The sequence below is a fragment of the Amblyomma americanum genome, chromosome 9, assembly GCF_052857255.1.
Source record: "Amblyomma americanum isolate KBUSLIRL-KWMA chromosome 9, ASM5285725v1, whole genome shotgun sequence".
NCBI classification, from domain to species: Eukaryota; Metazoa; Arthropoda; class Arachnida; order Ixodida; family Ixodidae; genus Amblyomma; species Amblyomma americanum.
In genome coordinates this window covers 89490263-89516567 of record NC_135505.1, presented here as the reverse complement: position 1 = coordinate 89516567, position 26305 = coordinate 89490263, and the positions used below count along the sequence as shown (strand labels likewise).

At 48.1% G+C, this 26305-nt stretch overlaps 2 long non-coding RNA genes across 2 annotated transcripts; both read right to left on the bottom strand.

Annotated features, from left to right (window-relative positions):
- Positions 1 to 707: 707 nt before the first annotated feature.
- LOC144103805 (uncharacterized) lies at positions 708 to 7932 on the bottom strand. The gene is made up of 4 exons (XR_013308323.1): positions 7815 to 7932; positions 6066 to 6167; positions 4496 to 4624; positions 708 to 791 (listed from the first exon to the last, which is right to left on the bottom strand). It is a non-coding gene; the product is annotated as an uncharacterized LOC144103805 (long non-coding RNA).
- A 1338-nt stretch (positions 7933 to 9270) lies between these two features.
- On the bottom strand, positions 9271 to 26033 carry LOC144103811 (uncharacterized). Its single transcript, XR_013308326.1, has 5 exons — positions 25950 to 26033; positions 11913 to 12018; positions 11543 to 11702; positions 10924 to 10960; positions 9271 to 9340 (listed from the first exon to the last, which is right to left on the bottom strand). It is a non-coding gene; the product is annotated as an uncharacterized LOC144103811 (long non-coding RNA).
- Between the last annotated feature and the right edge of the window lie 272 nt (positions 26034 to 26305).

Below are 26305 nucleotides of genomic sequence, written 5' to 3'. Positions count from 1 at the left end.
GTGCCATCAGCAATCCTTTCGAATGTGGCAGCTTCACTATTTTGCAATTCTTACAGTGCAGCTGAAGTCTCTCAAAGATGCCTGTTTCTTTTTTCTTGAGTTTACCAGTTCTGAGTTTCATTATGACAAATGTGATACATATGGTAGACAAGGAACAAGCACTGCCAGTACTTCATAAGTCCACTTTCTGATTACCAACATCTTTTGCAGTTTATAAATTGTGGCCTCTACATTTTTTTTGATGATTAAGGTTCAATATAAAAAAGGTGCCCAACAAAGCGAAAAGCACAATGCCTAGCAAGTGCTCCAGTGGCCATTGAGACATTATGACTGTCTCAGTGATGATGCCTGCCACAGAAAAGAACTCTTTCAGACAAACGAAAAGAACCTTTCTTAGAGACTGTTATACTGGGTACATCAGGGAAGGAGGACGGCTATAGAGATGACTAAGGGAACAAAGACAGCACTGCACGTACAAATAAAAAAAAGGTCAATAATTCCAATCTGCTAGTATTTGCCTGCAAAATAAACATCCAATGTATGATCTCTCCACGGTAGTCATTGTCCGACTCGCTGGCCTTTACCGGCCAGATATTTCTGCAAGGCCACATAGAAGCAAGGTCAGACAGACACTCACTGCAGCTGACGTGCAAGTCATATTACTTTGTTCAGGTAGAAAATAAACAACCTACTTGAGCCTGGACTCCACACCCTTCTTGTCATACGTGTAATAGAGGAAGTACAGTACTTCGTGGAGGGTGGCTGGAGGTTGTCTGCCCCTGAAGTGCTCCCTGTTAGAAAAGCACAAAGTGGATGTCCATGCCTAAAACTTGGGGAGGCACTTAACCTCCATCTGGTATGACATGATAGCGTTAATCGGTCCCTTCTGCAGCCAGGGTCCCCTTTCCATATCACTCAGCCGTCATGGACACTGCTCTTTCTTTGGTTATCATTTAACACTTTAACTACCGTTAAGAGTGCAATTCAAAAGCATTAGAGATCTCTCTTGCGCAAGTACTCCTTTTCAGTCGCCTAGGTTCTGCCTATGCCCAAGTATGCAAAATTGGTCATTCTCTACTTTACATTCATAGATCGCAGGGAGTCCTCATAGCAATCCTGGTGCAGTTGTGCAGCGGTTAAGAGATTTAAAAACACAATAAACGGTGGGACTTGTGAGATCCAGGTTGCTTCCCGAGCAAACTCTCCTGACCAGTGAATAATTTAACTGTCACCTGCCACCGTGGGCAGATAGTGATGACATGACAACTGTGTGCTGTAAAACCGACATACTGTGAAAGCGACAAACTCAAAAAAGGCGCTATATGCGCTGGGTGTTTACATGAGGTGCCACTCAATAATCGGTAAAACCATAATAGATTTCACCAGATGACTGTTTCTCAGTGGTGTTCATATATTTCAAAATGTGTTTCTGTATAGTGTGAGGAACTGGAGACTGCGCGGAAATGTTCACCTATAGTATGCTCAATTGTTCTTCGAGTGTTCTTTTAGACCAGTGGTTGACAGAAAAGGGATTGTGCTAAGTGATGTCGCCATGGCATTTGTGAATTTCTTGCCACATTTTCTTAGATGTTTTTGAAATATTTATTGATTTATAATCTTCAAACAGCATTTTTCCCCACACACGGTACTGGAGGAAAAACAGCATAAGACACGGTTAGTCAAGATCTATTAATAGATTTTCACGAACGAAAGCGCAGTAGACAATATACCGAAATACGCTCGTTACATATACGCAACAATTTCTCAAAAAAGCGTTTTTGAGCGGTAAAGAGATAAATCATATCTGCAGATCAGGCTAGCATTTTTTCGCTGTTAAATTGTTTGCTATCAGCGGCGAGACACGAGCGATGGAAAAACAAAAAGGAAGAATTGGTCATTACCTACAATATTTAAAATTTTTTGTCTCAGAATGTTGTATGTGAAACGGCGCTACGTGGTGTGTCTTACTCGGTACGCAAGCAATAATTAACCTAATTCATCTGAACAGACGCGCAGTCAACAGAGGTTACTGAACTACTATATTCACTCCCCACTGTGGGCTATGAGGCTCTTCGTAATGAAAGCCTTTGGAATAAGTCCGGCTTTATGTGGTTCTAAAATGTAAACCGAAATTCAAATATACAACCCCTCCAGCATTTCGCCTCCATCAGAATAGGATGGCTGAAGAACAGAATACCATTAAAGCGAACAGAGAGCTGTACAGGGTATGTGGTTAAACTACAGTACCATACAGTTAACCAGAACACCAGCTTGCATGGATTTAGCGGAGACATTCACGAATTGTAAGGGCAATCCAGTTCTATGGCGACAACATTGGCTGTGATCACGAAAGGACGGAAAAGACGTAAGCGCACGTTTGCTATATCATGTATTTTTCCTGCTCAAAGTGCTGAATGTGATGCTGAAAACCCATCACTGCGAATGCGCGGCACCAGGCCTGTAAGATTTGCAGAGGTGGTCGTGAAAGATTTTCCTATGAGTGACGGGGACACAGCTAGTCACGAAGAGGCATGAATTTCCATTCTGGATTTAGACACTACAAGAAAACAAACTGCCAGCAAAAATAAATCAGATAATCAATTCAAAAATAAAAAATGGCAGTGGTTTAGCTCTCGTTAAACCTGGAATGATGCGATAGCTACAGCTGGTAGAGTCGAACTTGGTCACATGACCAACCACCTGATCACCCACGGCGCCACGCCGCCGGCAGGTGCTCCACAACACATGACAGCGTGGCGGCGCTGCCACGCTGAAGGCTCGAAGCCGACAAAATAATATCAGTGAAGGACATGTGTGTTTTGACATGAAGAATGTGCTCGTTACGATCTGGAGGCTACGAATTCGTCCGTCGAAGGCTCGAAACCTACAAAATAATATCAGTGAAGGACCTGCGTGTTTTGTCATGAATGTGCTCGTTACAATCCCGAGGGCACGAATTCGTCCGACCCCATCAAATTCATCTAAAACCTGACCCAAATGAGAAGCTGAAAGCTGACGGGCAGGGTTGCAGACAGACTGCGCAGCCGCAGAAGAAAAATACAGGGACTGCAGGAAGTGGAGGCGAGGGGAGAAGGCGAGCCCCTGCATCAGGAGCATCCTGCAACAGTATAGATGAGAAGCAAAGGCATATTAATGTAGCTATTGGACCAGAAGTTGCACCCTAAGCGACGGTAACCCGGTGTAGACTTGAACTGCTCTGCTCACAATGCTCAAATCTCTCAGCGCGCCTCATGGATTGGGATTAGTAAGTAGTATTCGATTGGTTAACTTGTAGTTCCGAATGACCGGCTGGCTGCTGAACAAAATCGGATAGCCCGCTAGGCTTAGAGGCACTTGCAGGGTGCAGCACCAAATTCGTGCTAGGGGCTATGTCCAACCGAAACTGGTTTGATTTCGTTCTTTCAGTTCTGTTATGCCTATCATGCTTTCAGGCCTGAATAGTTAAAAAAAGTGCTACAATAGTAGCAATTTATTGCAGCCATGGACAGGGCATGATGCTCGATGAGAAAGATGTACGAAGGCTTGCCTTTGCCGTTAACAAAAGCTGGATGCCGCCTCGCACAACGATCAGAAGCCGGCCGAGGGCATCGCTAAGAAAGTAGAGAGATGAGCGCCAGGAGGAACTAATGAGCGAAAAACATCGGGATCAGAGTGCTCCACTAGGCTGGTGAAACGAACAGAATGACTGACTCGCCTCACGCAGAGCCCTGAAATTGACGTACGATGCAGAGCGTGGCGCCTAGCTCGGAGACGCGGGGAAGCCCGGTGGCGTTCCAGTAGCACTGGGACTTGGCAAATTCTCATTGGAAGTCGGCGGCTGCCAGGTATTATTCATAGTCTTGACAAGTAAGTAGAGGGCTAATTCAAGCTCAGAAAACGTCCGTGTAAAGCAATCACTCAGTGCTTTCCAATAAATTATTTGTAAAAATTGCATTTGTATTTCAACCAATGTACGATGCACCCACATTACAGGTATAGTAGTAAACAGGGAAATGCTATTCCGAGGCTGTTATCTCACTGCAGCAATTGCTCATTGGAACCCACCGCCAGCGCTCCGCGACACACCATGCAGTGCAGGTGGTTGTGCCATTTGGTGTATTTCATGTAGCAGGTTAAAGTGTGGAGAACTTCAATGCGACCTTATCGACAGGGCAGACAATGGGACCATGCACCGTGAAGAAACCCTTCGCAGATCATAGAGTGTTGAAATCTTTTTATCACACGCAAGAGGTAAAAGTTGGCTCAGTCTTTTTTGACGCGCCAATTGGAGTTTAGAAATCAGATGTTACTTATCTATTATTACGCATAAAAAGCATGCCACTTTTTACAGTACATATCGTGCCACAACCTCTTGCTGTAACAGGCATCCTTTTATCCACAGACCACAGAAAGCGCCACCGCTGCGTTGCGGGTCATACTGAGCGAGACTATAAACGCATAAGCCAGTTAGGAATCCTCCTCACATCGCACTTACTTTCGGCAAGGAAACAGGTCTCGACACCCTCCTATGGCACCCACGTGACGATTGCACTTCAGAGGCACTGGGAATCTGCCTCCGTTGTGCTGATTCTGGCTCTTTATTGAACGAAGCACGCCGCTGCTCCTAAAAAGAAAAAAAGCAGTAAGTCGTTGTTAGAACAACTTCATAGATATAGCAAACAAGAATCAGATCAAGAAAATGCACTTGGCTTTCTGAGAGATTTTTACAGCGAGAGTAGGGTCCTTCACGTTTATTTAGGCAGCGACTCTGTAGTGGCGAGCTTCGCTCAGCACAGATGGGAAGAAAACAAAAGCAACGTTTAGTTATATAGAAGAGGGGGCAGGAGAGAACGAAAACCATTGACATTCTTTTATTCAACCCACAATTCCACTGTAATCTGTCTTTTATGCACCATAATCCCCTAACCCATCTTAATACTACGGAGACTATTCTTAATCGAGCAGAATCCATAATCTACCCGTATAGGCGTTTCATACTGCACCTTCTACTGTAAGTCAATCGCATGTTTTTTATCTGATGCAGATAAGACACAGTCTGCCCATTTCTTACTCCATTCGCTGTGAATAAGTTCTTGGATCGAAGAAGAGATTGAACGTTCAGTCTGGTTTCCCTTCGAAGTAGAGCTGCCCTTCAACAATTCACCGACCTCGCCAATACCGAAAGGAGTTTTCTCCTCTCGATGTGGATAGCTGGCAGTTCCATTGCGCAACACTGAATAACGAACTTTTGACGTTACCGGGTATACAGCTCTTCTCGAAAGCAGTCGCATAGCAGCGGTCGATTATTGCCGCTGTTTTCCTGAAATAACACGAACGCCCTTGCCATACGATGCCTCAGATACTACTCAAGAACTCTGATCGCGAAGATCCAAGAGCATTCGTTCAAGCTTCAGGAATAACTTAATTGGCGAGATTCAACTTCTGAGGGGCTGTCTTCTTGAATGAAAGCCGCAACCAAGTCTTTCTGACACGAGAGACTCCGCATTGGAATCACTGTATTCTACGCCATTCGCCTTCTGCTTTCTTTTAACGGAATATTGATCATCAATTTAGTCTATCTAGCCTGTTTTGTAATACCCAAAGGTCGCGAACGTTGGCGCTCTGTCAAGCGCTGCTGAGTACCCCCCGGCTGACATGTCCGAAATATGTCAACAGAAAGTAGATAGTCTTAAGGCACTGCACACTCTAGATTCACCTTTTTTTGCTTAAAAAGCAACCTGGTTTTGCGGCCTATGGTTTGTATTCTGGCCTCGCAACGTAAAAAGCCCGGGATGTATCGCTTGAACGTTCGAAAGAAATTGTTTTTCATTGATAGCGTGGTGGTGGCGTACCGAAGACCTTCCTGACAATAGAGCATTTTATGCCCCTGGCAATGTGTAAAAATGACACCCCCCTCCTCCGAATCCGCCTCAAAATGGATGGGGGCTATTTTTGAGCTGCTTTCTACCACGGGCTTCCATACACTGTGGCTGGTACGATGGCGAGGGTATGGCTTGTGGACATCTAAATGAAGTGCCGCGAATGACGAGTTGCTGCAAACTCACAGCTCGGAGCAGACAGGCTGACCCTTGAGCCGGAGAAGCCATCACACCGAATGCGGCGAGATGGCAGGGTCGAGCTGAGCTCGCCTCGCCATGAGGAGGAACCTGCAACAGTGTAGAAGAAGCGAAGTGGTCAGAGGAAAACCAGTGGAACCATTGGATAACGGAGTGGCACGCCACGCGACCGTAATCAATTGTGCTCTTGAACGGGTCTACAAACTGCTCACAAACTCCGCCTTGATAAATAGAGCAGCTGCTACAAGGTCCTCTCAGACCTCTCAGCATGTAGCGTGGTGTGACAGTTTTCGACAGGTAGGCAAATTTTTCTTGTGAATTTTTCATACGGATTCAAGAAGGAAGACCGCCAGAGTGTGTCTGGCATTGATTTTTGTTAAAAGAAGAACCTTCACAAGGAATTAGGGACAAGCACTTCTGTTTACTTCAGTGCCAATACTTAGCGCATGGCTTGGAGCATTAGAGAGCAGCGACGTCATCTGCGATATATGAAAATGAGTGGGTGCAGAAAAGAACGCCATAGGCCCCTAGGATGAGATGTGCTGGCAGAGGGATGTCACGAATTTCTGATAACTGCAATTACAGCTTCTTCGTAAACACAGCAGGAATGGGCTTTGTTCGGTAAGTCAGCTTTGTTACACATAAGCAGCTAGGAATATAAGACCTGAAATACAGCTTCAAGAACATCTTCAATGATGAAGCACTGAAAACTGTAAAAAACCACAGCCGAGACAGTGCAATGATTCCCAAAGAGACATTATCTACGAAGGCTCTTTAATGTCGCTAACGGCAGCTGTATGTGGCCCCACACAAAGATGAGTAGGTTGCCGAACGCACCTCAAAGACCTGAGAGGGACGGAAGGTACGAGGAATCAGTTAAGGAAAGCATGGAGGAAAGCAGTGGCACCACGTAAAGCATGGAAATCTGAGGACGCCGAGCGTGCTGTCCGGCTTGGAGGTCCGGGCAATGCCGGCGGCAATTCCAGCAGCCAAACCACCATGCATATACCCACTGAAAGTTTGCAGCCACCCACTATTTATTTCTAGTGTGCGCTCTACGGCTTTTCTGTGATATATTCTCTTGCATGCACTTGGATGGGAGGTACAGAGCTCGTTTCATCACTATGCGCTCAAGCGTTGAAAACACCTCCGCAAAGATGAGTCCGGGATATGCCACACATAGCTTATAAGGATTCCTTTCTATCGGTCAACGCCTTTATGTTGCATACACATTATTACAGTTAACGGCAAAAGAGAAATACTCTTATGATGAAGTAACCAATGTCAATGCCGGAAGTGCTCTTTGGAATATAACGTTACCGCTCTGCGACAGACCATGCTGGTTGGTATACGCTGGCGCATTTAATGTAGCTGGATAAGACTTGAAGAAGCTCAGCGAGACTGTCGGCCTGTGTCAAAGATGTGGCCATGTATGGCAAAGAACCGCTGCGGAGATCACTCACAGTCTGTGCACTTTACGACATGCAACTCGCAAGTTAGTGAGTCGGACTTCTTTCACGAATCAATGCGAGTCACAAGAACTGAGCATGTCATATTTATTGCGCATTAAAAAAAAAGAAGAGTGTCGCTTTCTGCGGTGCCAGTTTTACCGCAGTCTCCTGCTTTATATATTACGCAGACCACTTTACCCGGAGACATCTAGAAAGGCCACCGCTTCGTCGCAGGTCACACTGAGTGGGACAGTGAAAGCACAAGGCCGTCTGCAGTGCATCTTACGCCAAGCTTTCTTCTGGCGAGGAATCCGTTCTTGACGTCCTCCGGTCGCACCCACAAGACTACTGCACTTCAGAGGCGGTAGGCACCAAGTCTTCGTTGTCTGGACACGTGGTGTCGGCCCGCACGATTCCGCTGCTGCATCGGGGCAAAGCGATGCGTCAGTGTTAGAAACACACAACAGTCTGAAGTCGAATTAGGAAATTTTCCATTGGAGCCCTTTCATTGAAGGTCCGTTTGCTGCGAAAAATGGAAAAGCTATTGGTATTGCATCTCCTGGGGCAAATCTTTTCATCGAAGTTAGGCACCCATGGCGAACCTGAAGCTCAAAAGTAACATATGCAGCTAAATTGGTATACATGGTTTACGCGCTTCCCTCGAGATAACGTTCAGCCGGCCGATATGTCCGATAAATGTCCGTTAGGATTTTGCACGGGTTTCGGAACGTAGTCTCATTTTTTGGCACTTGCAGCCAACAGGATGAAATTCATGAACGTAGAAATCGAAACGTCAACAGCAGAGTCAGTCAAAAGGGTTGCTTGAGGTCACACTTACTGCGCAGCTTGTCAAGAAAGACAGTTGAATCGATAGCAAAGCACGCCACGTGACGAGCAATGCCCGTACACTATTCAGTCAGATGTGGTGCTGCTTTTCAGAATGCCCCCAAGCTTACGTATGCACTTAAAGCCAGCACATGTCACACGAGCACGAATCGTCATCACCTAGGTGTGCCTGCTTGGTTCCGATAAAAGTCTGTGCTGGAGTCTGCAGACTGCCAATGTCGTCGATAAGTTGATATAGCTTCGCACCTATCGATGCGTGTATCACCATACCGGTGCTTAGCAACGTCACCCAGTTTCAGTCTATCTAGCGGAGAGTATCTGCCTTTCATTGGGGGTGGGTGAAGCTGACGGCTAAAACAGCGTGCATTTGCACTTTACCGCTGTGACCACTGTTCTGTGGACTTTCGGCTTTCGGATTCCATATTCCAAATTCGCATATTTTTGGCAAAATGCAAAATGCTGTTTTGTGGCCTATGGATTCCGTGCTCGCCTCACAGTATGAAAGTGCTGCTTTCGATTATCCAGAGCTTTGGAAGAAATTTCTTTTTAAGTGATGCCATGGTGACGACGTGGTGTTTTTCATGACCACTTTTGTAGTACACGACTCCGAGGTTGGTAGCCAATGAACCTTATAATGCTCAAAACGGCTTACCGAGTAGCTGAACATGCCATGGACCACTGGAATGCATAAAAATTCCGCCCCTCTCTGAAATTTTTTTTTACTCCGATTTCTAATTTTTTTTGCCTTTCGCCTGGTTGGCCATCACCCAATGTGGCCGCTGCGATCACAAGAGCCTATGTGTGACCATTGCGATCAAATTCGTTAAAAAATTGTGGACAAATGACGAGCTGCAAACTCACAGATCGGGTCGAGCACGCTGATTCATGAGCCGCAGATTAAGCCATCAGACCGATTGCGGGAAGTGGGATCGGAGGGTGGAGGATGGCTTCCGAAAGACACCGAACCTGCAACAGTACAGAAGTGAAGAGAAGAAAGAGGAACCATTGGAACTGCAGTGAAGCGTGCAGAAGTAAAGAGAACAAAGAGGAATCAATGGAACCACTGCATCCGGAGTGCTAGACAACGTGCCCATAAACAAATGTACTTGTAAAATGGCCTCCAAAGTCCTCCGCACCACGTGACAGCGTGGCGCCGCCGCCGCTGTGAAGGCTCGAAATGCTACAGTACTGTAGCTATCGCTACAAAATTACGGCAACGTTGCAAGTTTGGAGGAATATTGGTTACTATACATCGTGTCCTCTGGACTACAGTGCAAATACGAATAATCATTTTGCCATAAGAAGGATGTGAAGCCATTCTATGACTGGTCGCAGGAGAAATCGAATATCAGGAGTTTTATGGTTTATGAGAGTTTTTAGTGTCCAGGGTCCGCAAAATGTCGACCACCTGGTGTTCTTCAACATGAGCTCGCATCGCAGAGTTCAGGGGCCTCTAGAATTCGGCCTCCAACGAATTTCAGCTGCCGGGGCCGGGATAGAACCCGCTTCCTTCAGATCAGGAGCCGAGAGCCGCAAGCAGTGAAGCACCACGGCGGCTCAAAGGGAGTTAAGTGATTGCTCCATCAAACTGGATAGCGGTGGAATCAACACTGCCAAGCTTGATTTCAATGCAACTATAAGCTCGCAATGAGTAGGTTCGCGGTAGTAAAATTACACTGTGCTGGTCCAATAAGGCGACAAATGTTTCGCCGTCCGGTCGCAGATTATTTTGAAGCCGCCTTCTTTGACAGAACTGCATCGGTCACTGTGACGAGAACTAAAAAAAATTTCTGTTGTTACTGCAACAATTCCTGCTTTTACTACAACGCCACGTCCGAAAATACTATGGGAAATACTGTACCGACGACAGAAAGCCTTCTGTTCTGTTTTGATAGGGCGGCTACCAAAACACCAAAGCAGCGAGAGGACGAAGGTTGCAAATAGAGCAACGGGAGAGCAAAGTAGCGCTGCAGCTGGCATGCCCTCACGTATTAAGTGCAGAGCCCAGCTCTTACAACCTCGCAGGCATCAGGGATTGTGCGTCATAAACTGTGCACCACTTGCACTACACAAGCGAAGCACGACAATTGGCACGCAACATTTTGTGAGGATACATCGTTGCACTCTTTGGTGCGTCGAGCTCCTACGGAATAGCTCCCGGTTCCCGTGCTGACGGCGTGTTCGCCTGGCCAAGTTGAGCAATATAGGTGGCACTTATTGCACATTGAAATCTCCACCTTGGGGTTTTAGGGCATACCACCTCCGTCAATGCAAGCGGCCTACCTACGTACAAAGATCACGAGGTGCCCCGATCGTTTCCATCGACATGAGTGGTAAAGGTCTTGCCTGGTGCGACAAAGTGAAGTATGGATATGTGTGAGGATATGTGTGTTCCTGCTGAAAATAAGGAGTACGTTAGAGGCCTGGTTGCTGGAAACGTGTTAAGCATTACAAAGGCATTGCCAGAGTTATTGCATTGCAGCTGGAAATGTAATGACAGCTGCCCCTTCCGAGTGAATTTACAAAGTATGGCAGAGTTGGCCACGTACCTGCTAAGGTGAGGCTGACGGCAGACAGTCGCAGCCCCTGCAGTGGGAACAGCATGGTAAGCAAAGAGGCGCAGTGATGTAGAGTTCAAAAATACACCGCAAAAAATTATTTATATACTGTCAATGCAGCTGATCTATTGGTGTACTCTATGCTGATACAACACAAGTGTCCAACTTGCCTATAATCGTACTTAAAATAAATATGTTGACAGAATCTGTTGGTTTTGGTTTGATGACTTAATCTTCAACCTGCTCTCCTCGGTGGACACTTTGCGTCATATTGCTGCAGGCCGACCTCTCCACCTCTCCTTTCATTAAATTATTTTCTCTCACAGTCGCGCAGATTTCTAGTTCTACATTCAACGATTTCTACGGTTACAGAGGCAGACATCGCTTCCATAATCGCACCCAGGATGTGGTTTTTTGTATCTCTTTTCCATGGCAACGGATCTGTTGTGCCGACATTATTGCCTGCACGGGTGCAAAGACTTGAGGCTGTTCACTTTAGAGACGTGCTGCGGATATGTGTACGGTCCGGCGCGAAAAAAAAACACTGCTCAATTCTGACTCTTGACTGGAGCGCACCGGACAGCGCAGGCGGCGCACTTATCTCACTCACCACGGCGTCTCCTCTTCCTAGCTTGTTCGCTGCAGCATTGTTTGAGGCCAGCACAGGATGAAACGAGGGACTTGTCGCTCACTACTTGCACTACGGTGCTGATGTCTGGCATGATGCGGGACATGCAGGTGTTGGCGAGCGCTTCGGTGTCCTCTTCTACCTGGGCTCCAAGCAGTAAATATGCTAGTTACTCCCCCAAGTCACCCCTAAAGTAGGAGCAGAGTTGTCTTACAAACGTTCAGTTTTAAATTAAAGGTTATGGCTGGAGATATGTCGAAGGCACTTATATGAATCCTGCTTACACACAAATACCACCACGTTATGTATAGCTGTCAAATGGATACCTCAGCGGCGGTCTCAACAAACTCACCTTTCAGCAATCTGCCCATTGGCCACGCTTACAGGCTAGTTCAGGACAAGAAAGCCGACAAATGCAGCCTTCAGAATGGCGGGAACATCGAGATAGTCGATGCAGCCTGCGTAGATAGACGATACAGGCATTTGACCGCATATGTACTGCGTATTGTATTGCATGGTGAGCGAGGAGCCAGGATCTCACTGAGCAGGCACGAGCAGATCAGACACCGTGTACCTCCTCTTCGACCCCAGCATCTGTTGCCGCTCAGTGCCCAATGTCCCTCATTGCGTAGTGTCCCGGTATAAAGCGCCGCACCGCGCTGACAAAAACTTCTTTATGAAGCCTATAGAATGTCTATAGGTCTCTGTCTTTGAAGTCTATAGACTGTTTTTAGACAAACCCCATAGAACAGAATATAGGCAATACAAATCCTATAGACAGTCTAGACAATCGATGGGTGTATGACCATACACTTTTAGCTGACGTATAGGCTATGAATACATAAGATATTTATAGGAATGCAATAGAGCCTATAAAAAATTTACAGAGTGTGCATAGACCATTTTTATAAGTGCTAAAAGCATAAAAGCATAATCTGGCACAGCACTGGGTTTTGAAATAGATGAAGGGCAAAAACTTCAAAGGTTCATTGTTCACAGGGGTGTAAGGTCCCAAAACGACTCAGGCTTTGGGACCTCAGTCGCCGTGGTGAAGGGCTCCGAAAATTTCGACCATTGGGGGTTCATTAACGTGCCCGGACACGTCACAGTACACGCGAATCTAGAATTGTGCCTCTGTGGAAATTCGACCGCCGTGACATGCACGGGACATTCCTTCTATGAGGGATCATCATCATTATTAGCCCTAGTATGTGAAAGACAAAGAAATCTCTAATGCGGGTATGTGCCATGCCTTAAGAGGAAGAAGAAGAACCTTCAGTTAAGCCATGTACCAGGGGTGAAGAAGAAGAAGAAGAAGAAGAAACGTGTCTAGCTTGGGCTTCGCAAAGAGCAATTCGCACGTAACCTCCTCTCGGGATATTTCGTTGCACTCTTTATTGTGTAGGACAAAGAGCAATTCGCACATATGCTCAGAATACAAATGCAAGGCTCGTAACCCCAACTACATGTACTGATCTCTATGCTTACTCTGTATCCAACTTGAGCACAATGATGTACTTTGACTTCTTCTTGGACAGATAGGTTTTACCGAACCTGCCTCCCCGGAGCGGTCGGCCTGTCTCGAAGCCGTTGAGACACTTCTTCACATCAGAGCTTTGTTCCACTAACGGTACACGGTATTTCCCTACAGTGGAAATGACAGGGTCAGCAATGTTGCGATGGGACGCAGTGTTCAAAAATACACTGTAAACACCTTTGTAGCGTGAAAGAATCCACGGTAGATGCACCTCTGTTGCACGACCCAATGCGACAAAAACAGTTTGTCTCGCGACATAAAATTGTGTTGCGCGACGGAAAATTCTGTCGTGCGTTTTGATCGGGCCGCAAAGCCAGTCAGCGGATATATTTTTCGTTAAAGGTGCCCAGTTTCATGAAAGGTTGTTTTTGCATATAAGTATGGTTCCGTTCTGAAGCAACGCTAGCTTACGCGGCATCAAAAAAAACGTTCTTTGCTCCTTGCAACCGATGACTGCGAGATTGTTTCATTGTCACGTGATCTGCGTTTACTTGAAATAAAGGCGGGTAGAAAGTTGGCCGAAAGCATATGTACGCATGTATGCCCTTAGCTATGCACAATGTATACCACTGAGGTGCACCTACCAACCCACCCTCAGCAGACTACTCGCTCAAGGCCACTAGAAATGCTCACGCCCACGTAATGACAGCGGTTCGTTCCGTGCCACAAGATACCGGATGGCGGCTGCCTCCACAATGAGAATCCGATAACGTACGGGTTCTCCTTGCTGCTGAAAAGAAACAGAACGTTACAGGCCCAGTTCCTAGAAACGTGTTGCCCACTACAAAGGCATTGTCAGAGTTATTGCAGTGCAGCTGGGAAGGTAACTGACAGCTGCCCGTCCCGAGTGAATTTGCGAAGTATGGCAGAGATGGCCACGTACCTGCTAAGATGAGGCTGACGGGGGGCAGTTGCAGCCCCTACAGTGGGAACGACAGGGTCAGCAAAGATGCGCGGTGATGTAGGGTTTCAAAATACACCATAAAAAATTCTGGTAAATACTGTGAAGAAGAAGGGCATCATCCTAGCCGCACTGCTAACGCACAGAGCGAGCGCTTGCTGACCTGTACAGACGAGAGACAGTCGCCACCGTGCTTTCGCCGCCGCCTTAGCGTTAACCAAGCCCCCGTTACGTTTGGTGGAGGTTCGGTTTAACATCCTCGTACCGCCCTGGACCTGCGCAGCCGTACGCTACCGACCCTGTTATACCTGGCGTGGCTTCCAGTCCAAATGAATAAAGACGCGGACTCCCCGACTCAGATTTCCAGAAAACCAATGAGAAGGCTATTGATCCTTCTGGAAGAAACGTGGCTGCAAGAATGTCGGAAGCAGCGATGACAATGGCGTCCCCACGTGTTCGAACACGCCATCGGGTCGACGAACCGAGCGTTGTTATCATCGGTCACGTTGGGGTTGAAAATTGACGGAGAGCTGCGCCATCGAGAGAGATTCCGCGTTCCGGTCATCAGATGAGGAAGTGCAAGCTTTTGAACCCCTGCTGGGAAACAGCCTGACATACCTGTGCCACATGGGCTCGCATTCCTGTGTCACATACGTGCATTTCTTGGGCTACATGGGCGCATTCCGGACCCACGTGCGCGCCCACCTGGAGGCTGTGTTTACAACAACGTGACCGGGTCTTGTACCCTTTCCATCGACCGAGCTGCGAGAGAACATCACCACCGCCCCTGCCGTGGGCGGTACGATCACTGTCATTGTCTGCACGTTTGACTGGACATCATTCTTCGAACTGTATTCCCCAGCCAGGGATCTGGGGAATACGAAGGGTACTTAACAAGCTGCTGGTTTGGGTGCCGAGACACTCCCGACCGCTAAGAAGCACCCTTTACTGAGAGACACTCTCAGTTGCTCTCACCTGTACAGTATGTAAACAGTCTTTGTATAAAGTCTTTCTTGTTTTCTCTTCTTAACCTCGTCCCCAATTCTCCTTGTCCCTTCTCTGGCCCGACAATTCTACCTGAATCCTAATAACTGGTGGCAGCAGTGGGATGCTGCTACCTGAATTTTAACAACTGGTGGCAGCAGTGGGCTCGAAACCTGGGCGCGCCAATAACCCCCATATCCTGTATGCCCGAAGCCGCCAACCACCAAAACATGCAGGTGGGCTCACCAGTCTTCTTTTCCGGCTCCCTCCGGCAGCGGGAGCACTCTTAACGCGGTACTGACGATCATGACGCTGAAGACTGGCTCACATGATACGAGCAGGTGAGCACATGAAACAAGTGCTGTTGTCCTCATACTATGCCACATGCCCACATAGGGGGAGTGGCCACGAATTCGGGGGCACAGAGAGTTTTTCAGGTAACTAATTCCTGGATGAAATTAAAATGAATGAGGACGGAAGTAACCAAAAAAAACAACGAAATGAAACGGAAAATGCAGAACGCACGTAGGAGATCGAGACTGATGTTTATAGCCTAGTAGTTAAATGATAATGATGACTGTAAATATAAAAATCATACTGAAAAAATATAAAAAGGTAGCCGTCTTGATTCCATTAAAAAATTTTGCACGGCAGTGAAAACAGACTTGTGGCTGTACCCAAGTATGGTGGCTCCAAACGACAATATGACTGGGCTGCGCAAACAAAGGCCAAGCTGTTGTAGCGGTTTCTCTAAAAACCGTCTTCGCATCAGGCTGTACCGGCATTAAAACAACAAGAAATGGTCTATGGTTTCATGCTCACCACAAAATACGCAGATGGGATTAAGCGCCAAGCCAGACCTGTGCAAATAAAAATTTAAAGGTGGGATCCGGCAGCGGGGCCTTGATAGAGCTACCTCAACCTACCGTAAATGACATTATTGCCTGCTCCACGAATACCTCAGGTGCAGCTAAACATCAGGTCTTCAGAGATCCAGTTGTCATTCTTAACAAATTCTGTCGCCGGAACCTCGCTGCTGTAATGTACGCTGTAGCCGGAACAAGTGGGACGATACCACCAAGTTGAACAACTTCATCCTTTATTTCACCCGCGTTGCTAACCTGTGGTTTCGAAACCTCGAAGCAGACTCCGCCACGTGGACTGCTTTCAAGGAGAACCTCACCTAAGCGTTAGGACGTCCTGCTGTGCGCAAGCTACGCGCCGAAAAACGCTTGCGCGAGCGCTCTCAGCAGTCGGGTGAGACATTCACCAGCTACATTGAATATGCTCATCCTGTTCCCGCGCGTCAACGCCCAGATCTCCGAGGCTGACAAGATCAAGCATATTCTGAAAGGCATCGAGGATGATGCCTTTAAGATGCTGCTGTCACGAGATCTCCGCACCGTTGCCACCAACTCGCCAGCACGCAGCAGCTTCTGTCGAGCCGCTTGCCGGCGTGTCGGCTTCATCCGGCCACTCGCAACTCTTGGTGCACATCAAAGATTTTGTACGTAAGGAAGTTGCACGGCAGCTATCACTTCTGCCATCCCCCTCTGTGCAATCCCATACCCCACGCCCGACCTTTGCAGTGGCATCAGCGAACAAGTGGCTGAGGCCCTTCCACCGGTCTCTCCACCTGCATCAGCACAGCCGTCCGCACCTGTCGCTGCACCCCTGACCTACGCTGCCGCCATTGCACGGCGGTGGCCGCCTAACTACCGCTTAACCTACACCCTACCTCAAGCGTGTGTGCTTCAAGTTTCTAACGCTCCGACGCCTTTTTTGCGACCGCTTCGACGATTTGGGAATCCCTGACATACTAGTGACAATCCGCCTATTTGCTACTCTTGCGGACTGCCTGATCATATGTGGCCCCGCTTTGCCGTCGTCGTGCGCCAATCTCCCCAGGTGCCGGTTACTGGCCTCCCAGTGAATACTCACCGCCAACCGAGCCGCCACAGATTCGCCTGCTTTCACCTGCTCGCACTCCCTTCTCCACCTGGCGCTCACCTTCTCCTCATCGCCGCTCCCTTGCTCCCATGTGTCGGCGCCCGAATATTTCGCAAGATTAAAACTAGACGCCGCAGTTCCTGAGGCGGGAACTCCGCCACCAGCGAAATGTCCAAGGCCTCAATTATCTGCCGCCAATCTGGTCGCAGTTTCCGTAGAGACTGTTTCTGTTCTGGCGCTTGTCGACACCGGTGCTACTGTGTCTGTCATGGCCGCCTCTTTTTGCCGAACCCACTTCATTATTCAGGAAACACTCTACGTGATTTATTGCATCATTTTGCCAGCCTGTTCTCAAGAAGTACTCTTGGGCTGGCACTTCCTGTCGCGCCATAAGGCAGTCATCGATTGTGCTCGTGCTGAACTCGAGTTCTTTGCGTTCAGGGGTTCCTCGTCTCCCGATGCCTCTTCTGCTGCTCCTGCCAAAGCCGCCGTTTCCGAAGACACTGAACTGCCTGCCTGTTCTTCTGTTCTGGTGCCCCTCACTTCTGACCTTGTTCATGACGGCAACGTACTTTTTACACCATTGCCCCTCTTTCTGCGCCGGAAGCACCTGTCCACACTGTTGTGTGCCAAAAGCAGCGGCGTGCCGTGCGTGTGTTGGCAACTGTGGACACAAGCTGCATGGATGCCTATTGACGCTGTGTGTGTGTGTGTGTGGTGCCAGCGGCATGGCTTCAATGTTGTGTGTCAGTATTGTACCATGTTCTTAGTTGTGCAATAAATGAAGTGCAGACACAACAAATGGCGACGAGGACAGGATCAAGAACCTTCAAAGAACAGCCTGAAGATCACCACATCAAGCGACAGTAACTGGCAGCCGCAAGAAGTGCATTGACAAACACGAAGTGTCAGGCCTAACTCTGCAAGCCCTGCGCTGGGCGGGAGAACAATGGCAGCTCAAGCAGCGCTAATCGGTAAGCTCGACAGTTTCGATGACACTGTTGAAGACTGGTCGTCGTATATAGAAAGGGCGGACGAATACTTCGCGCTCAACAGCTTACCGGAAGAGAAGAAGGTAGCGGCTATAATTACAAGCATGGGAGCGAAAACTTACGCTATCCTTCGCAAGCTGACCACGCCGAAAAAACCCTCAGAGAAAACGTACGCAGACATTAAAAAGTACCTGGGAGACTACTTTTCACCTGTGCCTCTTGAAATGTCTGAGCGACATCGGTTCTACAAGAGACTTCAGAGAGAAGGTGAGTCTGCTAACGAATATATGGCAGAACTGCGGCGGCTTTCACAGAATTGCAACTTTGGGTCATTTTTGGACCAGGCACTGCGAGATAAATTTGTGTGCGGTCTCCGCTACTTGAAAGTCCAGCAGAGATTGCTAACCGCAAAAAAAGGTTACGCTAGAGCACGCCCTTGACGAAGCAGCAGCACATGAACTTGCCGTGAAGGACATCGCCGAATTCAAAAGCAGGGAAGAAGTGCCGGCTTCCGTGGCTCATGTCGAGAAGGAAGCACGACGATGTTACAGGTGTGACCGCAAGGGCATCCACCGTCGAAATGCAAGTTTCTCACAAGTGTTTGCCACAAGTGCAATAAAGTTGGCCACATAAGTACCGCGTGTAAAAGCAAGTCAAGCGACGCCAATAGAGCACCACGCCGGTCAAGCCTTACTTACAATAGGCAGGCTTCAAAAAGTCAAGTGCATGCCATTGAACAAGACAGTGATGCATTTGAACTTCTGGCACATGTCGACGATGGGAACAAAAGCAGTCCGATCTGGCTGACGCCACAGATTGAAGGGCACACATTGGAAATGGAGATGGACACTGGATCCAATTATTCTCTTGTGCCAAGAACCACGTACGAAGCGCAGCTCTCTCATCTGCCTCTGGAGGGAACTTCAGTACGGTTCAAGACGCTGACTGGTCAAGCCTTCAGCCCTAACAGTGTGGCAACAGCCAATGTCATGTTTGGGAAGTCAACGCAACGCGTGCAGTTCTTTGTAGTCGACACTCCAGGACCTCCGCTCTTTGGAAGAGACTGGATTAATCGTTTCAACGTTCTCAAGCTGAGCAGTGTATTGAGGATCGACAACCAACTGGGGCCACGTGCAGATCAACTGAACAAGATCCTCGCAGAACACAGGGACGTCTTCAATGATAGCATTGGAAAACTCAAGCACATCAAACTAAAACTGCGTCTTCAAAGTGGTGTGCAACCGAAGTTCTGCAGGCCACGACAGGTGCCCTATGCCTTGAAGGAGAAAGTGAACACTCAGTTTGACGGTTGGAAGCAGTCACAGTGATTGGGCCACGCCCATAGTGCCTGTAGTGAAAGCAAATGGAACTGTCCACATATGTGGAGACTTCAAAACCACAATCAACCCTCACTTGGTGGTGGACCAGTATCCCTTACCCCGCATTGAGGACATCTTTGCAAAGTTAGCAGGAGGACAGAAGTTTTCAAAGATAGATCTTAGACAAGCCTACCTACAAATGGAAGTAGACAATGAGTCCAAGCCGCTCTTGACCATCAACACAGAAAAAGGGCTGTATCAGTACAACAGAATGATTTTTGGCATCTCTCCTGCGCCAGCTGTGTGGCAGAGAACAATAGATCAAATCCTGCAGGGAATCCCAATGTGCCATGCTACTCAAGATGACATTCTTGTCACTGGTGAGTCAGAAGATTCTCATCTCAAGAACCTAGAGCTAGTGCTCAGAAGACTGCAAGAGTATGGGCTCAGAGCTAACGTCCAGAAATGTTCGTTTTTTGAAGACTCTGTAATATACTGTGGTTACAAGCTCAATGGAACCGGGTTACACAAGACAGAGGACAAGATCAAGGCAGTGATACGTGCCCCTACGCCCAAGTCCACGTCTGAGTTGAGGTCATTCCTTGGCATTGTGAACTATTACGGGAAGTTTATTCCAGACAGTGCTAATCTTCTCAGACCACTGCATGCACTTCTGGAGAAATCATCACCATGGAAGCGGACAAAAGAATGTGAGGTGGCATTTCAACAAGCAAAGAAGATTATAGCCTCAGAAACTGTCCTTGTGTACTACAACCCGAACCTGGAAGTACGTCTAGCATGTGATGCTGGCTCCCACGGACTCGGAGCAGTCCTTTCGCACAAAATGCCTAATGGGAGTGAAAGACCCATCACATTTGCATCTCGAACCTTGAAGGCTTCGGAAAAGCAGTACTCTCAGATAGATAAAGAAGCACTAGCCATTGTCTGGGGTATACAAAAGTTCTATGCATACCTGTATGGAAGACACTTCAAGCTGATCACAGATCATCAGCCTCTGACACATATCTTTGGCCCAACCAGCAGTGTTCCTGCGATGCAAGCTGCACGCATTCAACGTTATGCCTTGTTTCCAGCTGGGCTCGACTACGAGATACAGTATTGCAAGTCATCGGATAATGCCAATGCAGATACACTGTCACGCCTTCCTCTTATAGACAGTCCTGAAGATAAATCAGATGAAACAACTTTTCTACCTGAACCAAATGGAGCAACTACCCGTAACAGCTCATCAAGTCACACAAGCCACAGAGCGTGACCGTCTGCTATCGAGTGTCCGCTACCATGTTCTGAATGGGTGGGACTCGTGCAAACAAGACAACGAAATCCTTCCATTCTACAGGCGTAGAGATGAACTCTCTTTACACCACGGCATCATTGTTTGGGGCATAAGAACTGTCATTCCAGCTGTATTGCAAGAAGCAGTCCTCAACGACCTGCACTCTGGACATCAAGGCACTGTGAAAATGAAAGCGCTTGCACGTTCGTTTGTGTGGTGGCCATCTGTTGACACCGATATCGAAGCCATCACTAAGAAATGTGCAGGGTGCTCCAGCGAGAGCAACATGCCACCAAAGGTCTCTCTGCACCCATGGGAAGTGCCGAGTGGACCACGGCGCCGAGTTCATTTAGACTTTGCAGGGCCATTCCTGGGCAAAGTGTTTCTTATTGCTGTTGACTCATTCTCAAAATGGCCTGAAATACATGTGATGAGTTCAACTACGGCAGAGTACACCGTGGATGCACTGCGCGTTATGTTTGCATCTCACGGCATTCCAGAACGCATTGTCAGGGACAATGGTCCTCAATTCACATCGGAAGAGCTTCGGACCTTTCTCATACAGAATGGTGTGAGACACACATTTAGCGCGCCATATCACCCGGCGACGAACGGTCTTGCAGAAAGGTTCGTGCAGTCCTTCAAGCACAGTATGAAGGCCATGAAAGGAGAGGGATCCATCATCAAGAAGTTGACAAACTTCCTTTTGGCATACCGTACGACACCCCACTGTGCTACTGGTGAGACACCAGCAAACTTTTATCTCGGGCGCGAGCTACGCACTCGACTGGCACTATTACGCCCACAACCCAGTGGACGTACGTATGAGAAACAAGGGTCATCTCAACCAAGTAACCCTCAGCGCTCCTTTTCTGAGGGGGAAGAAGTTTCTGTGCGCTCCTATAGGGGTACAAGTAAATGGGTGCCCGGAACAATCGCAACCAGAACAGGGCCTCTATCATATGAAGTGGAAGTTGGAGGAACAACCTGGAAACGTCACACTGATCAACTGCGCAAGGGTCACACCGACGACAAACGCCATCTGGATCCGGAACCTGAATTCCTACCCAGTATGCAAACCTCCCCGGACAACGAGACATCACCTGCTTGTGTTCCAGATGAAAACAAACCTGCATCACCTCGACGTGATCCATGTGTGAGTGCACCAGAAGACAAACTTAATACTCCTCGGGTAGCAGTTCCCGTGACCCTCCCTGATCCTATCACAGGTCGCCCAGTGAGGGCACGTCGACCACCATCAAAACTGGACTTGTAAAAAAAATTACAAGGGAGGAAGTGTTGTGTGCCAAAAGCAGCAGCGTACCGTGTGTGTGTTGGCAACTGTGGACACAAGCTGCATGCGCGCGTATTGACGCTGTGTGTGTGTGTGGTGCCGGCGGCATGGCTTCAATGTTGTGTGTCAGTATTGTACCATGTTCTTAGTTGTGCAATAAATGAAGTGCAGACACAACACACACCTTACGCCGTCCTCACCAGGTCGGCTGGTCTTAGCGCGTTGTCCATGACCAATCCGTTTACATATGCGTCCGCTGTGCGTCGCGGTGAGTGCCTCGGTACCGCGCAGATCATTGATTTCATTCTCTATCGCAGTGAAACTGACGATTCGCCGTCCCTCGACGTAGATGCCCTCAGCCCACCAGTTCCTGCACTCAACACTTCGCCTCCAGACGTTTTCCTTCCCTCCATCGACGCCTTTCTTCCTGCACCTCAACGCACTACACTTATCGCGCTCCTTCATCAATTTCGTTCCTCCTTCCATTCACACCAACCCGCTTTGACCCGCACGTCGTCTGTCACCCACCACATCGACACCGGTGACCACGCCCCTCTGCGTCAGCGCCCATATCGCTTCTCCGCCGGTGAGCGCCAAGTTATTCAAGACAAAGTGGACACAATGCTTTAGAGCGGCGTGATTCAAGCCTCACACAGTCCTTAGGCCTCTCCCCTGGTCCTCGTGAAGAAGATGGCTCTATTCGTTTCTGCGTTGATTACCGCCGCCTGAATAAGATCACACGAAAGGATGTTTACCATCTTCTGCGCACTGATGATGCTCTGGACTGCCTTCAAGGAGCTGAACTCTTCTCTGCTCTCACTATACACTCTAGGTACTGGCAGGTCCCTATGGCCGCCGACAAATCGCCCTAAAGCCGCATTTGCGACCCCTGACTGCCCGTATGAATTGAACGCAATGCCTTTTGGCCTCTGTAATACTCCGGCTACTTTTGAGCGCATGATAGACAGCATTCTGGGAGGCCTGAAAAGAGTCTTGCCTGTGTTATCTCGACGACGCCGTGATCTCTCAACCCGGCTTTGCGGCTCATCTGTCCCGGCTGAATCACGTCTTAATATGCCGTATGGACGCTGGCCTTCAACTGAACTTTAAAAAGTGTCGTATTGCTGCAAGCGAGCTGACAATTTTAAGCCATGTTGTGTCAAAAGAGGGCCTCCGCCCTAACACCGCCGAACTTCGTGCTTTGACTGCGTTTCCAATACCTGCTTGCATTAAGGAACTGCGCAGCTTCCTAGGCCTCGGTTCCTATTTTCGGCGTTTTATTCGCAACTTTGCGGCCATTGTTGCCTCTTCAACTCAGCTTCTTGGCAGCAATGTGGATTTTTCGAGTTGGTCGCCTTCCGGCGATGACGCCTACAACAATTTGCGCTGTCTCCTCACGGAACCACCCAATTTTGCGTCACTTCGACCCTCAAGCCCCAACCGAAGTACACACGGACGCCAGTGGCATTGGCCTCGGGGCTGTGGTTGCCCAGCGCAAGTCTGGACTCGAGGAGTATGTGGTTGCTTATACCAGCCGCAAACTCACGAAAGTCGGATCCAACTACTCCGTGACGGAAAAGAGTGCTTGGCCACTGTCTGGGTCCATGGAAAGTTTAGACCTTATCTCTATGGCCGTCCGTTTGACGTGGCCACTGAGCATCATGCCCTAAGTTGGCTTGCTTCGCTACAACATCCCTCTGGTAGCCTTGCTCGATGGGCTCTCCGTCTCCAAGAAAATAACATACGTGTCGTATATCGGTCGGGCCGCAATCATCAGGACGCTGATGCCCTGGTCCGCCTCCCCGCTACCGGCGAGTTTGCCAGCCTCTCCGCCCTCGAATCCAATGCATCTTCGCTCACCACCTGTGACATGCCTCCTGAGCAGCGTAAAGATGAGGGGATTGCTTCTCTTCTTGACTTTCTCTCAGATACATCTAAGCCTCCAGCATCCCACGCCCTTCGTCGCCAAGCTTCACATTTTACAATTCGCGATGTGTACTCTATCGGCGCAACTATAACTCAGATGGACGGAAATGGCTTCTCTTCATTCCCCGACATCTCTGGTCCCAAATCTGCACCTGTTTCCACGCTGACCCGAAATGCGGCCACGCGGGAGTCCTCAAGACGTACGCTCGCATCCGTCTCGGGTACTACTGGCGAGGCATGTATACCTTCATCCTGAAGTACGTCCGCTCCTGCCCGTGCAGCCAACGCCTTAAGCAGCTGCCTCATCGCTCACTCTGGGCGACATGCTGGCGATGTACGTTGCTGCCAACCACACGAACTGGGACGTCGTTCTATCCTATATTAAGTACGCCTACAACACTGATACCCAGTCCACCACAGGTTTCTCTCCAAAACAATCAATTTTTCAATCTCCTTTTTATCCTATTTAATCAACAATTACCTGCGCGAAAATTAATAAATATTGCCCTCGAAATGAGAGTTACTATTTTGGTTGTATTCTAAGATGTTTGGATGCAAAATTCGCCGTTCGAAAAGCGTTGAAATTAAGGCCGGAGGTTGAGCTGGAAGTTTGGCAATAAACTCCGATGGTACGCATGCGCAGAACCTAAGATCGCACATCGGGAAACGCCAAGAAAGAACACAAGGTTTTCGCATATAGCGCACCCCTTAGAAGAGCCCCTCAACCCTTATCCGCTTACGCGGCCACAGTTGAAACTCGCACCTCGACCCGACATGCCAAGTATGGCTCAAGCCCTTGAAGACGACACGCTAGCAGCTGGCGGATTGCCGACAGTCTCGTGGGCACTCCGATGTTGCCTTTGTGATTTCGTTTTAACCGTACAGAATTTGCACCGATCAAAGGATAATGGACAGTTGTCAGTCGAGCCATGAAACAATGGCAGTGACTCCGTCGGTTACAAATACGATGCCTTAAGTGGCCTGCCAAAGTCAGAGCAATGTTCTGAAAGGCAGCACTTTTGATGTTTAAAGGCAAAAAATAAAAACATTCATGCAATGTGAAACGACAAATGTATAGAAATCAATGAATGCTTATTAAAAGTGCTGCACAGTGTTCCCAAGTATTGCAGATAGAAGTTCTGCATTTCCGGCAGCATGAGCACTGCCTGGTGCGGGCCACAGTAGTGATTTCTTCTTTCCAAGCGTAATCTGTCAGCGATTCTCAAACGCTGCTTAAAATCTCTTCTTCATTAAAGCGCTCTCCCCCTCTCTGCACTGCAGGTAGCAACTTTGTCTACAATTTCCTTTCCCCACAGGTGGCCTTGGAATCAGGGCATCGTTTTGAGAATTGCGGTGTCTTCTAGTGCCAATTAGGGTAACCTTCGGTTTTAACGGTCACCCAGCTGAGGTGTCCTATGGGCTCTGGGAACGAATGATGCTTGATCAATAAACGCACTCTATGAGAAAGGCATTCGGTGATAAAGATGGATAAAGACTGATCAAAAACTTACACCCGGGCAACTCATTTTGCATGAACTTGGAGAACAGTATCAATGTTTACGTGTATATAAGAAGCAGATGGTATTGGATAAAGTAAAATATTCCATTACTTGGCCTCTAGTGCCTCTGGCTTCCTCACTGACGAGAGTGTGCATTCAAATCTCCTGCCATCAGATATGCTCTAATATGCGAGTTTTAGATGTGATTCGAGATAGACTGATCATACTGTGTTCGTCTTGCAGCTAAGAAGTATGCAAAAGGCCGCCGGCGTTCAATGGGTTCATTGGCGCATTGGCAACGTTATAGAGGACGATGATATTTGAGGAATGAATTGGTTGTTTAGTGTAACGTCCCAAAGCGACTCAGGCTGTGAGGCACGCAAGGAAAGGAGAGGTAGTGCATAACTGGCTGCCTGGATCACTGGGCAGCTCAGTCGCACTCTCAGGCAGTGTTGCCCGCCTGCGAATGCACCTTTCGCCGAATATTTCGCGCTTAGGAATGCTAAACGACCAGCACTTTTTAAGTTTAGCAACACACTCTGATTTTGTCCTTAGTGTCCAAAAACAACAAGTCTCCAGAGCATAAGCTGACTGAAAATCTTCGCTGTTTTCGCGACCATTGGGAAAAAGTTTAGCAAAGGTAACAAAGGATACTGCCTGGTTAGATCACATTGAAGTATGGACACTTACCCGGCCGCAACTTCAGGAGGGGCTCAGGCACGCACCCCTAGTTCAGGACGAAGAAGCCGACCAAAGCAGCACTGTTCAATGATGCCGAATCCAAAAAGCCGGTGCTGCAAGACAAAAAAAGTATAAGCAACTTGTGCAAAGGAACCACCGAATATCTCTCAAGGATCACACAGTCAGTAATTTTCGACTTCATATTTCCTTCCTTCATGCATTTTACGCAGAAAAGGAAGGTGCTGCCGTTCTATTTATTTCGAAAAGAAGTGTGCACCTGTGGGCTTAATTCACTGAATTCAGTGGGATGTTCACTGAATTCACTTGAATTTTGTAATTCACTGAATTCACGTCTACTCTTCTAT